Here is a 4,747-nt window from a genome sequence, read left to right as displayed (position 1 = left end):
CTCTCTACATATATATATATATAATATATATGTAGAGAGAGAGAAAAGTACTAAACATTGCGGAACGCGCCGGGCCGGTCACGCCTCGCATTTTGACCTGAACCACAACGACAAAGCGGTTGATACGCAACGTAGATAGGCTGAAACGAACAAAGTCATTTTGTTTCGTCTCTGGAAAGATATGCCAATAATGGCAAAAAGGCGAGCAAAAATCATGTTATAACGTGCGACGCTCAACCCCAATAGATTGACCTACACAACGATGCATTATCAGCCCACGAGCCGTCGGTCGTTCTCGGCAACGACATGATCACTGCGCTTGGTACCATTCTTCCTTTCCAGCGTTTTGCTGAATCTTACACGCTACGTTGCGCTTCATAACCTTCCACACCCTCATGCCCCGATCCGCTCTAACCTTCCTACACCTTAAGGCTAACTATTATTTACATCCACGTTGCGGAATCGTCGACGCACGCCTCGCATTCGAACACAGCGCAGTCAGTCTAGTCCAGTCCGACAAACAGACAAACAAACACCCGCCATTCAGACAGACACATGCACACTTAAATGTAAAGACGAAATTAATGCAAATCAGCTTAAAGTTATACTGAGTTAAGTGTTCGTTATCTTTACAGTTTTTATCGACCCTCAGTATCATCATCATCATCCACATTATACTCGCATGAGACCGATTGACGGTGACCTGAGTCCTTTAGAAGAACAGTAGAAGAAGTCATATCAGTAGGAAGAATTAATGCTGTCGATAGTGAGCACTTGTATCCCTCTTGAAGAAGACGGTTTCGACAAATGGTACCAATGCCAAACGCAAAAGAAAAGAATTTAGAAAGGAAACCTTTGAAATGGCTTTTACAAAATTTTGTTGTTGCTGGCGCTGTTGCTGGCATCCTGGCGAGAAGCTTACGTGGTCTGACAGAAAAACGGTACTCTAAAAGACTAGTAAAGAACATGGCAAGGCGCAATGGGCATTTATGAACAGGCAAGTAGAAACCAAACAATGCACAAAATGGACCGTACATAAAGATATTGAAGAAAAACTTTCACAAACACTGTATGAGCGAGCTTTTCAGTTTCAGAGTATTTTCGTATGCTGAACACCAGCTAATGACAAATATTGTCGACCAATTGACAAAGAAACAATAAATATACAAAATATGCTTTGAGCTCATAATTATTCGGTTGCCTAAAACAAGTAAAACCAGGTGTCGGATGATTGAGTCCCGGCATCGCATTGTAAGATTACGACATATAATAATGTAATAATGAGTCATACTCCACGCATTATGTTGTCATGTATAGATGAAAATGATTCATATTCATCGATGGTATGCATATAAAATGTAACAAATACCATGGTTATTATTATTACGTATTGCTAAATTTATACACAACAAAGTATGTACACCGCTCCTGGCAACACGATACTCGATGTCTGATGATTGCTGAACATTGCCGCAGTCAACGAAACCGCTGATACTCGTCATATCATCCATAAAGCATCAAAAATGACCTCGGATCTCTGCAGTTTAACCTTTGAGCCAGTATTCGTGCCATCACTTGTCCAGATACCGGATGCAATTTACAATTTCGGACAATGGCGGCCGCAACAACAGCACCACCCAAAAAGGAATTTAGAGGATTCATTCTAGTTGCTTTCTAGGTAAAGCTCCAGTTAACGAGTCTCCTTTCGAAACAAAATTTGATAATTTTGTTGTCACTCATTTTCTGAGCTGGCGTCATGTTAGTCTATAATAACGTTTCCTACTGTTGTTCTATTCAAATAAGTAACCAAATAAAATATTGGTGAGCGTTTCCCTTTTTGCCTTCATATGAATATCGACCCGGACAACGCACGCAATGTTCAAGACCTAAAGAAACATAGACAATGCATTCCTCTGGCGCAAGTGGTTGTTCAACCATGTTACTTATCTCTCAGGGCAAACCTTAGTCAACATCTGCCGAACTAATTACATGTCCAGTCTACCCGTGATTCGAATTCATAGCGAGTAGTATTATCGAATCAAGCTTTCCAAAAGTACCTCATCACCCATTGAAACTTGCATTCTGTCTCAGGTCAACGCACGCACTTACCGCTCATACATACACAAGACGACTCCAACCGCATTCTGGTAGCCCTCTCGCTAGTTTCGTCTCTACTCATTCTCTATAGGCCGACTATAATTATGTATATATATATATATATGTATTTATGGATATATTCGCATATGCAATCCACTGAGCCGGGCCGCCGTTAAACTTTGGCGTACTCACAAGACCACAACAACACGCTTGTCGTCATATGACCATTATGCCTCTTATTCGCATCACATTACCCCACACCATTCTTATATCTTATTTCTTAGTGGGCCGAGTTCTGCTGCAGACATACTCTTTCACACAAAGCGTCTGCCCACCGAGCCTCTAACTGTCCTCTATGTGTCCACTCTATCATGTTTTTATCTTCGTTATAATAATACATTACTTATCCTTACTTTAATAATAATATTAATAATATTCTTATGCTCATCATTTCACATCAGTGTTTTTGAAGTCGCTTCCTTCTTCGATCATCGTCAATGTCGTCGATCGTATCCATCATTTACGTTCATTCATTTTGCTATGTTTCCATATATCTTTATACTGCGTAATTATATATTTATTTCCTTTCTAATGATGTCTCAAGGCGGTGAAGGTTTTCTTTCTCTGTTTATTTTTTTCCTGTTTTGGCCCTCTTCTTCCCTCCCTCAAAGTTTTGTCGTCATCGATTAAGCCACGAACTCTTGGTTTAAATGTACTCCTAAATGTAGTATCCAAGATCCGATTATATTTGATCGCTACCTATCACTCGTCCGGTCCGTAAATATGTCGCCATAATAACATTATTATAGTACTCGTGAAACGCCACGTACTGAAGCCGGTCCAGCCGCGTACTCAGGCGCCGCTCATGTACATTAATTGTACATGCATGGATCGGGTCGAATCAAGCTGGGTTGGCCTTCACATCAACTTCGAAAAGAAGCAGGAAGTGGACCGATATGATGATGTCCTTTTTCTTTCGCTTCAACCGGTAACACAGCGTAGGGTATACATGTGAAAAGGAGAGCCGCGAACTCCCTTCGATAATATGCAATGACCCTAAGCAACTCTTTTTTTGTGATTAGCTATATGGTAATTGGTCTTCAGTTTTCATGATTTGTTTTATCTCTCAGCAGAGCCTTTACTTGTTGTCACTGTTGTTCTTGCTGTTGAATAAGTGCTGCTGCTGCTGCTGCCATTACTACCACTACAACTACTACCCGACCTTATTCCCAACAACAAGAGCCAACGTTTGCAAACCAATGCAAGCTGTATATTATTATTATTACTAGTATCGAACAATGGCTGCTGAACGGGCAGACGGAAGTAAGCTTATGGGAAGAGGCAATGCATGTGGCCAAGGCAAATTAAACGGCTAGGGGAAAGGGTGGGAAAAGGAGGGCGAGAAGCTAACGCCAGTTGTTGCTATTGTGATGTCGTTGTTGGTCAGGGAGTTATTCATCATCAACTTCAAAGTTCTAGAGAAGAAATCCGCCATTGCCGCGCTGAAGCACAGCTACAATGGAATCTTTCAATTTCATATTTTCAATTATATATATATATATATATAGTAATTATTATATATATAGAGAGGTGTTATGTATGTATAGATGTATATACATGTCTCTTCAGTCTTTCTACGATGCTTGCTTTTATATTCATCATCATGATCTACATCAGCATCTTTTTATGTCTATCAATTATCTATATCTCGTTTAGAGGGTGGGCGATGTAGTTCCCGTTGTTGTTGTTGATTTATTACCAAAAAATGGCCTACCAATGCAACACCATAAGCTTGCAGGTAGTAAAAGTTAGTACAGTATTATTATTGTTATTATTAATATAATAAAGTAAAAAAAGGAGTGCCCTAAAATAAAATCAATCACTAAATAAACGCTGTGTCATCATCATTATGCCTACTGCAATCGACATGCACAGTCGTTGACTGGTTAAACAGGCGGCCTGTCAATCAGTCTTTCAATAGTCAATCGTCGTTGAATCAATCAGTCAATCGTCACGCAATCAATCAGTCAGTCCGTCCATCCATCTGTCTGTATGTCCGTCCGTTTTTTCGTCAATCATCGTCATCACAATCATAGTATCATCGTATTCACATCCGCCTCAAGCTTCCTTCCTCGATCAATTAAACAAGTAACCCGTTAATCAGATATTAATTAGTGAATTAATGGACGGCGACCGAACCGCCAGCAGCTGAATCACGATTGCTATTCAGTCAATCAGTTGGTCATCAGCCACCTATCAATTAATCAGTCAATCAATTATTTTCAAAAATCAATTACTGAGCACATCGAGAAAGTTCGTCGAGTTGTTTAGTTGGTTAGCTAACTAGCTAATCGATCGATCGCTGCCGATGCCACCATCCATCGGCGCCGTCAATCATTTGTTTTTAATACCCTTACACTTTTTGTTTTACTTCCATTAGTGTTCTTATTATTAAATCGAGGCCATAAGTTTCAACCCATTCTCTTTTTTTTAAGAATATGTTGGTGTTTGCTTCTGTTTGTCGTTTCGCATTATTCCGTCCTCATCGTTATTATTGTTGTAATTAATAAATTCATATGTTATTATTTTTTATAGTGGTTTGTCTGTGTTTGTTGTCGCATGTGCAACCGCGCTGAAGTTGTATTTATAT

This window comes from Varroa jacobsoni, unplaced genomic scaffold (genome assembly GCF_002532875.2).
Source record: "Varroa jacobsoni isolate VJ856 unplaced genomic scaffold, vjacob_1.0 scaffold_1010, whole genome shotgun sequence".
Lineage (NCBI taxonomy): Eukaryota > Metazoa > Arthropoda > Arachnida > Mesostigmata > Varroidae > Varroa > Varroa jacobsoni.
The sequence above is the reverse complement of the archived record's forward strand: the minus strand, read 5'-3'. Positions refer to the sequence as shown.